This window comes from Chroicocephalus ridibundus, chromosome 10 (assembly GCF_963924245.1).
Source record: "Chroicocephalus ridibundus chromosome 10, bChrRid1.1, whole genome shotgun sequence".
Taxonomy (NCBI): domain Eukaryota; kingdom Metazoa; phylum Chordata; class Aves; order Charadriiformes; family Laridae; genus Chroicocephalus; species Chroicocephalus ridibundus.
The window spans coordinates 3,018,330-3,031,841 of record NC_086293.1 but is presented as its reverse complement, the minus strand read 5'-3'; the positions used below and the strand labels follow the sequence as shown (position 1 = coordinate 3,031,841).

Here is a 13,512-nt window from a genome sequence, read left to right as displayed (position 1 = left end):
AGGAAACAGTTCTAACAAGGGAAACAAATAATAATTGTAATATTAGTATGTCTGACGGAGAAAACAAGCAACACAATGTTAACTTAAAAACCCTATGGAGTTTGTAATGGGTTTGTAGAGACACATCTGCTTGCCTCAGAAATTTTACCTCTTGTAGATCTGATAGTTTATGAAGTCTAGGTAAATCACAATCACCATTTGATGACGTTAAGTCCTTTCAGCAACTTTGGATTCCTTTGGGTGAAGAGCCTAGCTTGGGCCAGGAGATTGGCAAGGAAGGATGGAAACTTTAATCTCCAATGATGTCAGACTTTAGTTCGTACATTAGCATCTGATAGCTCTCTGTTTGTCAACATAGTCTAAGTTGATGATCCTAGCATATATATTTCCTGAAAAGCAGGCATGTCCAAATCACTCACAGGCAATACAACCAACACCCTTTTTGGACTGACAATGAGGACTGACTCAATATCATAGTTGAACAATCATACCTAGAACAATGCTTTCCTCCAGGTTAAGACTAAAATGAGTCTATGGGTAAATTTGCACTGCAACATTACCAACGTTAAATACATAGCATTGCCCTCTATAGGATGTAATCTCTGTCTCTCAGCTCGGCATATAACCCACATCTTTGTGGAACAGCCCTCAGAGAAGCCCTCTTACTGAATTAATTACAATTCTGTTTTCTTTCAGGAGGAGTGTACTCTGTACAGAATCCTGTAGTTTAGACGATGAATTCTGTGGCAAAGCAGAATGCTTTAACTGTTAATAGTTTTTATGAGTTCATAAGTATCAGCTATACTTTAATTTTTTAAAAATTTTGTCCCCCTCCTGCCCCCCACTGGATTGAAACACCCTTCACTGGGCTGCAATAACAACCTTGAGCTGTTACGGAGCCTTTCATGTCTGAGAAGCACTTTACTTTTAGATTAGAAAGATTAATCAAAGTTGCTAACGCAAATTAATTACTGCTACAGAGAAAGCATAGTAATTATGCATAGTTTGGCATGGTTCATGATTAGTACATGCCTAGTTTCAGCAATATTTAGTACAATGTGAATTACAGGTAGTTCATTAGTCCAGGCCCAGATTTCGACTTGAGGCAAAGTTTCTTGCTCATATAAAATTCCCTCCCACCTCTTCCTGGGAGAAAACGGGTTTCACTACAGTCTTTGTTTTACCATCTGGAACAAAAAAAAGAAAGAAAAGAAAAGAAAAAAGAGAGCAAGATGATGCAATCAAATCTGCATGGTGTATCCTCCCACACAATGTACATAACACATTGCCTCTCTACAATGCCAAAACTTCTTTATACCGCCAAGCGTGCTAAAGCGTGTCACATGCAAGCTCATGCATGCTTATGTTCCTTATGCGGTGTTTCATGGTTAAGACATTTTTAAGCAATCTATAACACATCTCCAAAATACTAATCAGAAAATTTTATAAAAAGTCTATTCAAACATTTATTGTCCATTTTGTCTTACTTCATTAAATACCTTGTGCTTTGAATTCATGTGGAGCTCAAAATACCCAGTTAGCCAATATAATGCTATCTAGGGTTACATAGATGGTAACACAGAAATAATCCAAGTGTCTGTGGTTGTTCATCTTTATGAATATTAGCCTAGAAACAGAAGGTCTGTACTTCATTTGCGCCTTTTCCATGGAGATGCAGCTTATGATGCCATAGGTTCTATGTACAGCACTCTTTTTTTTTAATCTTTCACATATAAATCAGGATAATATGAAATCTACAGAGTCTTAAGATTGAGATGGAGCCATTTCTGACCATTAGGCCTGAAGCCAATTGAATCGCTGAAGCAGATTTCAAGAGGTTGTAATTATGGACAAAGTGGCTAATCTAGCTTTGAAACAACCACAAACTCTCCAGTAAACAGTAGTCAAAATAGTACTAAGGTACTTTGTAAATATTGTCTGTACTTTCTATACTTCCTACTCCACAAGAACAAAGTCACTTGTCTGAGCCGATGTTGTCATACTGTAAAAAATTGAAAAAGTCAGTGCATATTGTCTGTGCATTGACATGGTTGTTGCCAGTATTTGGTTGAATACTGCAAATAAATTTCATAGCAAGTTGTCCATCAGCAGCAGCATCCAGTGAGGCTGGGTAGGATGGAGGTGGCTAAGTCCAACCTAGCTATCTAGTGCCTTTTTAGATCTCCTCTCCTGACACCTATCTTGGTACCCAAGATCACCACACAGAGTTGGCAGGTGTGATACAGCACCTGTGGGAGAGCTGGGCTGTACTGAAATGGCAGCTGAAGGCCAGGCAGGATATACAACGGGGATCTAAAATGGCTCTAGTTGCCAACGTTCGGGACTGGATTCCTCTTGTGCCTGGACAATCAGCTATCTTAGCCTTTGTAACCATTCAGGCATGAAGTAAGAGACAACTTAATTGAGCTCTGCCTTTCTTCTTCCCCTGGCAGAATTCAGCTGTCTAGCAAGACAGTGCTACAAACAAAGAAGCATTTGCAAGTTTTGATGACTAGTAGAGTTTATTTTTCCATACTGAAAATAACTAGAAGTGATTATTGACTCAGAGTAATTTAAGAAAGGTGATCTAAACTGTCACATACGCCAGCACAAATGAATTTAAGTTCTAAATGACAATACATGCCTCCAACATGGAAATGCTTTTTATTAGACAAACATTTCTAACTAAGCATTTTTTTATTTTGATTTAAAAGATGTTTTTAAAATATCATATTAAAATTTTCAATATAGGTACCTATAATTACTTTTCCAAATGCATATTCAGTCATGTAAAAAGCAGACAAATTTGCAAAATCCTGTTTTCCTCATTTCCTCTAATTCTTCATTTTCTAAGGAAGGGTATTCCACTTCAAGATGGTAGTGTACCTTAAGTTTTATTAAACATTTATTTGCTCATCTGTACTTAGATTCTTGCAGCTCAAAAATTAATTCAAGAAAGAATGCAAATAAAATTTATTTTTTTTAAAAAGAGGAGTTTAAATAATGTCTAGAGTACCAAGTGCATTCTTCAAATTCAAAATAAGCCAAGAAGAACAACAGAAAGACTGTCCCCCCCTGTTTCACTGTAAGATAGCCCAGGAGTAAAAGATATGGGGGTTTTTCCCACAGATTATATTACAAAGAATTAGAAAGAGGAACAATTTTTAAAAAAAAAAAAGATTTTTGTAATTTTTACTGGAACTGGAGTTTGGACTTCTCTTAGCAGTGGCATTGCTCAGAACTTCCAAGGGCGGATGTGGCGTTTAAAAACTGCTGAACTTCACATTAATGGACTTTTAAGTTTCCCAGTACAGGATATATATTATGGAGGAGAAGGTACCTGGCTTTATGGCTAAATCTTTATTCTATAAAAGTGATGGATGGTAACAGAAATGCAGTAAAATGTAAGCTAACCTGACAAGACTGAGAATGGATTAATTGGGAGCTTAACTCTTCACACATGTTTTTTGTTAGTGTTTCTCTCTCCTCATAACCATTTCTACTTTACTCACCTGTGCCTGTTTTTCTGACTAATCCCAATCAGCCAAACTCTTAGGATTTATAAGCGCTGAGGAGTAGCTAAATTTTGGTTTAAAGGCAAGATTTTGAATTGTTATTATCACCTTGCACTGATCTATGCTTCCTAACACCATGGGGATAGCTTGAGTAAGTAGTAAAAACTGAAAGCTCACTGGTTTTGTTCTTCTATTGCTTTCTTAACTAAGAATGAAATTTTGGTAAAAGATTATATGGATTTTTAAAAGCACCTAGGCAGACAATACAAAAGAATTTTTGTCTATCCAGACAAGAAATGAAAAGAAAGTAGCACATATGGGCTGGTATTTAACCATTTTTCAATTTGGGAGCTACTTCTCAAAAGTCTGTTACAAGTGTTTTGAGTGACAACCATTTTTAAGTGATGATCTTGTACAGGCATTTAAAATTACATAGCTAGATCTGCTCCATCAGTTACAGAACTGCTGCTGTACTGAAGAAACACCAGACAGTACTTTAGATACATCAAACTAAAATTAACAAGAGCTGTGCTTTTTCAGCATGCCATGTGCCACTTTGAGTCTGTAGCAAAACCTAAAATGTGGTTTTGATTTTACTGTAACTCGGAACAGTGAAGACAATCACCCAAAGAATTAACAGGGACCATGGATATTAGACTTTTAGTAGTTCTTCTGTTAAGGAAAACCAGCATAAGCTGATGCTTCTTTTCCCCTACCCCTCAGGTATTTCACATGAAATTCTGCCATTTAAGTTTCCTGAATTTTTATTTGTGGGAACTGGAACTATTGGGCAAAAATGCTCTAGATAATCAGAAAAATATGTCAATGTGAGAGAGGAAAATATTTATGTTATTCCCACCCACTATAATAAAATGTGAGCATCTCACAGCTTCACTCATAATATGCTGCCTCCTCTAAAGCTAGGAGGAGTTTTAACATACAAAGAAAGAAGGGTGGGCAAAGCATCCTTTCAGTAAGTGCAGAATGCCATAAGCTAACATCTCACTTGCCAAGTGTGCTCTAACTGGAGATCTACTGTACAGATCTCTCAAACTGATGATTATGTAAATCTTCCAGATGGGCCCTTTAAACAGTAGATTACTGTCCTGACTATCTCTATCATCACTGAATACTTCATAGTTTTGGGTGGTTCAAGCCAAACTCCTGTAGTCTCTGCTTTTTGCACTTTTTTTCTTTCTTTGCAACCTGTATTAACGATAGTGTCAGGAGCGTAGATATATTTTTAGGTATATTTTCCCCACATCCCCTTTTTTCTTCTTCAGTCATGCATAGCTTGGGACCGCGTACTCCACTGGCCTCATGCAGTAAGAAACATGGTGTGCTACTAAAGAGACTGTCACTAGAATTTAGTGTGCAAATTCTGCTGCCGAGCTGCCATATCGTGCAGTCTGTGTACAATCCACCAAACAGCTGTAAGCGCCAGATATTCTAGATTAAGAAAAAGGAAACGCTCCTTTCCTCCCCTCTCCTCGTGGGGAAATGGAAACTCTCTGTCCACTAGGTGAACCAGGCCTAATTACTACGTAGAAAGGATAGTAAATCAGAACCGTGCTGAGCTGCATTAGTTAACTGTTTTGGTGACGATTTAAGCATACTGGGTAGCAGTTAAGTGCTGTATGCTTCATCTTAAGACTCCTAGGAAACTGGGTCGTGTTTCCACATAGAACAGATTCTACCTCTGATATTGTAACTACACAATCCCAAACAAACACTCATCTTTTAACAATCTTGAAAATAGGTGTTGCTAGCCGCATCCACTGCTATTTACTGTAAAAATGTCTTCTCATTGCTTGATGGAATTGTAACAAATCTGGGTATATGGAGGAGACCTGTAATTTAAAGGCCTCTGCCCCACCTGTCATGGGAATGTCTCTGAACTAGGATCAAGGAAGCATTCTTTTTCTTATTTAGATGTTTTTTGTCTGTTTGCAAGTCATGACTTAATCTATTAAAAAAGAGAAATGGGTGTTTTAAAAGTACAATGGCTTAGTCTCTTCTCCCCATAAACTCAAGTTCAGTTACAGGTGAACACCATACTATAATACATATTCGTTTACTCAGCTTTGTTCTACAGTACGTTTTTGAAGACATTAGCATTTTTCACACCTTTTTTTTACTAGAAAGGGAAAGCATGTGCATTGACTCTGGGCCATAAAGAGCTGATGTAATTTCATGGCAAGAAGACTCCTGCTGCCCTTAAGAATGTTAGTACAAGTTCTGAACTGACTTACCCTCCTCTGGAATAATTATGCATTCCACTCTGGCACATTTTATCATGCAATTCTCCTGCTTTGTAGATTACATGTCTTGAGGAGGTACAAAAGGGAAGAGCAAAGACTGTTTTATTTCTACACATGCATCTAACAAAATTATATATACACACACACACCCCTCAAATAGTACTTTTAAATGTAAAATTATGTGAGAATTTACTTTACAGACTTATTTAATATGTACATTAAATACAGGTATCCTTTCATGCATAAAGGAGGTGCAAGCATCTCTTGGGAGGAACACAGCAAGTACAGGGAAAATATATTGTTAAATTATAATTGAACAAGCTGGAACTTGTTCAGGTTAAACAGCCCACCCTCAAACTGCAAAAAGCCAAATTATGCCCTCAGCAACTTCTGAAAAGCAAACTGCCTTCAGTGGATTTCTGCAAATTTAACTGTCTAGAGTCTACAGCCACATCAGAATAAGTCTCCCTGATCTCAGAGATTAAGCAGTCCCCAGCCTAGTAAGTATTTGGATAAGAGACCACTTGGCAATTCCACATAGCCTTAGACAGTAGCACAGGATGCATTCGTAGTTGAGAGCTTGGATGTGAGAGGTGTTCGCAACATTAGACTGAGAGATAGTACATGTACCTTTCGAAGAGGTATTAGGATGAGTTTATTAGCCTACCTCTCTCTGGCTACAGCAAAAGCCTAAAATAGGTTAAAAAAAAGTCTCCCTCAAAAAAACTAAAACAAACAAACAAAAAGAAAAATAAAAACCGAACGATTGAAAAGACTGAGTTTAATAATCTGTTCTGAAAAATGGTCATTAAAATACAATTGTGTCCAAGAAAGACTACAGACCAGGTCACTTTTTAGACTGAAGGCATAAAAATGTATGTTACTAGAGTCAGCGTGTTACCAGAGTCAGCAGAAGCATACTGGGAAATAGAGCTGCTGGATAAAGTTACTTGGATGCTTGTTCTTCAGGACAAAGCCAAGAAGAGGAGATTTTACTGTCCTTACAGTAACTCTTTCAGGTATGTTTTAGTATCTTCTTGAGGTGTAGGTATTTCAAATAACGTTTCAAAGAATGTTTCTTCTTTTTGACCTTCAGTAGGTCAGGCATAAAACTTAGGAGGAGGGAAGCAAGTACAGCAAACAGCTATGACCTCGATGCAGTGACCCGTAAGACATAGTGTTTCATTTTGAACTGTCCTGAAACACTGATTCAGCTATTAAAAAGCTCTACCCTGTTCTACAAAACATATAGCATTCCATACTAAAAACTTCTTTAGACTGGTCAGCCATACTGAGTTGCAAAGTCTCTGTGTTTCTCTGGGATATGCAGGGGATGAGTGGTGTGCGGGAAAACTCCATAAATAAAAAGGTTACAAAAAGACCCACTATTGTTTTCAGTTCTCATCTAATTCTGGACTTCAGAAAAAGTGGCAAGGCAGAATAGTAGCAGAGTGGGTAACCAGGACTCCTGTACCTATCTATGTATCTGAACTGCTTAAAACTTACAATCCTTCCTACTCTCTACGCACAAGTCTTCCTTTTTGTTTTCTTGCTTCCTGTTCAAACAAAAGTCAAATTTTCTACAAATGGGTCAGATTTATGATGGGGGGGGTGGGGGGTGGGAAAGGAGGAATATATAGGGGCAGCACACAGACCATGTATACAAAATGCAGATCTTCATTATTTTTATGCTTATACTTCCCACTAACAAACTGCAGGCCTCATTATGATAAACGTTTTTTTCCACATTTTTTTAAAGAAAAGCCTAAATTTCCATTAAATTGAAAAACAGTGTGTTAGGTTGCTAAATAGTACTGATGGTTTTTGCGCTCCCTCACACATATGGCTAGCTGAGAATGCATAACATGTTCAAGCTTGAAATGAATTTTTTTTAAGCAACCAGTATATAACACTAAACATGATTTAATAATGGAAAGACTGGCACAACCTTAAAGGAATATCATCAAGTAGGCAAGGTATGCTTGTGACTTATTATAAAACAGTTAAATCAAGTCGGAAGCATAATCCAGATTCTTTACATAATTATGGCAGAAGGGTGTGGAAGAAGGAATATCAATTATTTTTTAAACTGGAGATCTTCTAACAGTAAAATAAGCAATACATTGATCTCTCACTCCTCTCAACGCTCTTGAAAAATGCACGTAATTTTTCTTTTATACTTAATGTTATAGACAACTTAAATGCAAGCTTAACATTTTGCTAATATGGGGCTTATTCCTCTGATGCAGAAGTTAGAAAATCTTTTATTATCATTTTTACCAGGTCAAGATTAACATTCTTAGGATACTATCATCTCTCTGATCACAGAAAGTAAATGAAACAGCATTGCTGATCCTTGTTCTATTGGTAACAAAGCATTATGAATTTAGTCACATACAGAAGTTGCTTAGTTATAAGGATATTGGAATGATACAATCTGATATTATGAACAGCATGGTAGAAGTGACTGAAAACCGGGGATTTATTTTATAGTGCTTGTGTTTACACTCAGTTAAAGCTCAAATAATTTCTGCTACAATTAAAACCAAATTATTAGTAGCAAACAGCATCAAACAAAGACTTTTCTCGAGTGTTAAGAATGAAATACAAATCAAACCATTAGAATAGTGTTCCATGTTTTAGAAGTGCTTTTCTTCTGGATTTCTGTGCATAACACACCTTGCAATTCCTTGTCAAAAGACTGAAATTTCCTTAGCTGTCTGCCCCTTGCAGCCTCTCAAGTTTTAAACCTTCATTCTTAGAGCTTGGGACTAGAAAACAAAAATGTGATTTGTACACACTGGGTTAGGTCTGAGGAATCAACAGTCCTTTACCAAAGCTATTGAAATAAGAGGTGTGTCTGTGATTACCAAAGAGATCTTCCGGTGATAAAAGAAGAATTGCATCAGCTTTTGGCTCAGAGCGTAAGAGTGACTCAGCAATTCAGAAGAATGTATTTCCATTTTCTTTCCGGTTGGAAGATGGTGAACCTTCACTAATACTTTCTCTTAAAACACCATGAGAGAGGCAAAATGGGGATGTTAGAATTCTCAGAAATACCTTGACAGCCTTTATTGGGAGTCATATAAGAGCCGAACAAAGTTCTCTGATACCATTCTCACACATGCTTTCTTTGCAGTAGTAGCAGGAAATTCATTTCAACAGCTCAGCAGCTGTTCCCTAGTGAATTACTAGCTCATTTCTGCAAGTTAGTACAACACACAGCACAGGAAACTCTAATTTGGAATTAAAATTTAATTGTGAGAGAAAACATTCCTGGTAACTCTGGTGATTAATTAGTCCTTTCTTTCTCTGATTTTGGCCCTCTCAAACCAGAATTTTGTCCATTCTGTAGAAGTTCAGAGTAAAAAAAAAATAGAACATCTCAGAAAATTCTCATTAATCAGTAGTCTATGTTTTGGGTACTACACCAAAGTACTGTGATTATCAAAACCATGTAAAATGTCTTTTTCTTATTATCCTCTCATATTGCCATTAGTCAGAGATGGAATACTGAATTATATTGACCATTGGTTTGAGCCGGCAGGACGTTTCTTGTGGTCTTTCTCTTTTTCTCTCTAGGTAATGAGTTCGCACCCGTTAACATTAAGCCAGCCCAAGTTAAAGTTAATTTGGCATGATTGCAAAAGTTTCTTCTGAAAAAGGATTGTAACTGTGCAAATTATATTTGAAAGATGCATGTTTATGTTCCTTTCCTTACAAGAAAGACTTGTGAAAACTAAGTAAATCTACCTGGATATTTGATTTTAGTCTGCACGGAATCAGGAAAATTTATACCGGTTCCTAGAGAGTTCTGTTTGTTCAGCCTGTCATTGAGTACCGGAGCTAAAATGCAACTGCAGGCATTTTATACTTGTATCTGGCCTTCCTGCCTCACCACTCAGCGTCAGCTAAGGTTGGCACCTTTGCTCTCAGAACTACAGCACTCTCTGACTAAAACTCAGACCATCACACCTTACTTTCCATTCTGTCCCTGCTTTCAAATATTTAAATCACTTCCTTGACCACTGACAGGAAGCAATTACAATCTGTGCATACTTTAACAAGATATCACAAGACCTTAACAGACTAAATTTCATCATCAGACAATGACAGACCAAACATTTCCTTTGGGCTATGCTAGATTTAAAAAGTGGTCTTTAAGAATTGGAAAAATCTAAAAGCTACATTTCCAGTTAGCTTCATTCTTAGAAAAGGACTCTGAAAAGATGCCTAACAACTACAAACATATGGGGATAAAATTGACTCAGACAAAAAAAAAAAAACACATTCACTTATATCAATCAATCATTGTCAAATATTATACTGTATTCCAGAAAGTCTGTTCATTCTCCTGAAATAAGAACTTGCATATTCTAGGTTATATTCATGAAATTTGAAAGGAACTTTAAAAACAATTTTTGAAGTCTGCCATTTCCTTTGCATCAAGTTCAATAAGTCTGAAAGAGGCGATGAAATAATGATGAAGTCAAGACTAACTTGTGTGCCCAATTTGCACAATACAGTTCTAAAATACAATCCATCATCTAATCTAGAAAAGTATCTTAATGCCAGCTGTGGTTTTCAGCAACATGCCCTTTTGAATCAGGATCGAAAATGATTTAACAGCACAACTGATCAAAACCCCGTTACTTAGCTTCTGACACACACAAAAAAGACTAAGTGATTTTCTGCTTATTTAGCTGATCTTGCAGCAACAGCGTTGAAAGTTGGTTTACAATAATTAAACTAATTTATGTCATTTTTGTAGGAGTCGGTCACTTTCTTGGAACGAACTGGGCTTTGAGGAGATTGGTTTTCTATGCGAAATATTGGCACCCAATCTGCTGCTACAGTAAGTACACTCTATTCATGAAACCCACACCAAAAGGAGTCCAATGCATTTACAAGCCAATTACACTTACTTTAATATCAATGAAGGCTAAAAGTGAGGTGTGTACTATAAGGAGGACTCAAGCCAGAAAAGGCCATAATATTGTGAAATTCATTGCTATCCAGCACAAGAACCCAATTACATTTTAAACAAATGAAAATGTGTGTTAGTATGCAATATCAGTATTTCACAAGGTATAGTCTTAATGGAGGAAATACTTGTTTCCCAGATGCAAATACTATGTTCCGTAATTTTCAAGATACCAATAAAAATTTCAAGGCAAAAGAGGGGCAGAAACATGCTGCTTAAAAAATCAGGAGCCTCCTTTCTGTGCAAAGCATCAGCTGTCTTCTCAAAGAGTTATTTTACCAAAAAATCCTGAAAAGCAGGTAACTGCCAGCTATGACCAATTATGCTGCCTTACAGGAAAAGTGGCAATGAAATGAACAGCATACCAGAACACTAATATACTTGTTCAATTGTGAAACCACGGGGACCAAATGTTAGTCAACAGAGATCAAGAGGCTATAGGACCCTTCCAAGAAAAATGCTGAAGAGCAATAGGTGAGCTGTTCCATGATAGAGCCCTTAGGCGCCGCGTGCCATCTGCAGTGACAGAAGCCCAAATGGGTATTCAAGTGCACTTGCACTGGACCCCTGGGTACCATCAGAGATCCCGAAAGTAGTACTGCTGACGTATTGAATTAATGATTTGTCACTCAATGACTGTTTCAGTCATTACACTGTTGGCTGAGCTGCTGATAATACAATGTTCACGTGTTAGAAGTTCCTTGCTTCTACATTAATCACCAAAAGCTAAGGCATTACACCAGTTCAACAACTGCTACCGCACCCAGTTCCACCAATGTCAGACAAACAGCTGATACAATTTCTGCCTTATTGATTTTGTGAGATGGTGACTAACTAAGCTCATTTGTAACTATTCGTAAGAGTTTTACACCTTTACACCTATGTTTTGAAATTGAATTTATATTGTTTGATAGAGTGACTGCTTATCATTGTGCCAAAATGTAAAATATTAAAGAAAAGACCACATAAATTCTTTTTAGAAGATCAACACTGTGGATATATGAAACAAAACTCGATAAAGCAGCTTTCAGTTCTCGTTTAGTTTTAAAATAAAGTTTCCTCTGTCTTAATACCACAACACTTTTTGAGACACTGCTATTAAATTTATTTACTAAGTTCAGTTTCAATATTGAAAACCAAAGCAGTTCATCAATTTGGAAGGAGGAACATATCTACCATGACATTAATTCCTGAATAACTAAGAAAAAAAAAAAGATTGTCCCCAAGCGTGTTTTGCCTAGAAATAAGTATTTCACATGCTTTCCAGCAGGTGGCAATGGCATATATAATTGCTTAATCACATGCCATGAACCCTATACTTCACAACAAAAAGGGGAGTTACTCCTAATCGAGTAGTGGAAGTGTACACTTTTCGATCGGACAAATTCTACTGCCTATAATCATAAGGAAATTTGAGGTTATTACTGAATGTGGTACAGCAACAAATGTAGTAGGTTTTGTTCCAAACTATTTATATGGCAGTTAAGTGTCCCAATGCTGTTAAAACTCAAAGCATAATAAAATTCAAATTCATTTAATCATTTCCTTATTTTTACTCTTTTGTTAAACTCGGCTCAGGCAGCATTAGCTTGAAACTTCCACTTCCAGACAATAAGAAATCATATGAAAAGGGTTTGCAAAAAGAGGAAATAATATGAGTAACAGAGAGACAGTGGGCACTACAAATAAATGAATGACCTACAAAAATATAACTAAATCATGTCCTATATTTTACCTATAATAGCAAAATCCTTTTGAAAATTAATGCATGATTTATAAGCCTGCTGTAAAGGAAAAACCTTAGATAGCACTCTTAATTGTAATTTTCTTTTTTTTTTTTTTTCTAAATTTTCATGTGAAGTTCTTTGGCTGAGTATAGGCACACTATGCATTTCACTTTCTTGTTTATTGCAGCTGCAGGAAGGAGGCTTTTGGGGTTGATCCTCTGGCCCCAACCCAAGTGCACGCACACACAACCTCATTGCCAATTTCCCCCAGTTGACAATAGGGAGATGGGAGGGAAATGAGGGAACAGAAGAAGAGAAATAGGGCTTGGTTTTTTTCCCACCCGGGGGCTCTGAAACAGATCTTGGCTACGCTACCTGTAGGAAAGATAGAATTACAATTAAACTCATAACATTATAGCATCCCAGTTAAAAAAACAAAACACATTTTCATAATTTTTTACCCTGTAGTTTGTACATAGATTCTGTAATCCCTACTTTAAAAGGGTAAACACCTTCAATGTTGAGCCCTGTGTTAGGAGAATAACTCACCCCCGGGATGCGAGACAATTCAGAGAGCATATGCCAGATCAGTCCTGGGATTATCTTACACACACAAAAAAATATTCCTGCCAACAGTGTCACATCGTGCTGATTTATTTTCTGTGTGTTTTCAAATGCCACTGCAGCACTGTTCATTAGGGACTGGTGTTAAAAAGAGAATACCTCAGTAACTCACATTTCTTATTTTAAATGAAGATCCAGATTTGGGTTCTTTCGGGCATATAGAGCTTAAATGTCATTATATGCTTTCCTCTCCGTTTCAAAAGTGAAATATAGCTGCATACATATAGCAATAAAATATTTTCATCTCCTACATGTCTTAGAAAGAACAGCATAATCTAGCAAATCCCATCACTAATGTAGAAAGTGTTAAGAAAAAACTGTTTCGCTCTGTCCTGAAGAACTAAAATGCTTTTCCTCTGTACTTCAATATACACTGGGTCGTCACAAAACTTCTATCGCAT

The 13,512-nt window shown here is 36.8% G+C and overlaps 1 long non-coding RNA gene across 1 annotated transcript in view; it reads right to left on the bottom strand.

Annotated features, from left to right (window-relative positions):
* The window catches only part of LOC134521425 (uncharacterized), a 91,893-nt gene that overhangs the window by 62,336 nt on the left and 16,045 nt on the right, over positions 1-13,512 (bottom strand). The window lies entirely within an intron of this gene.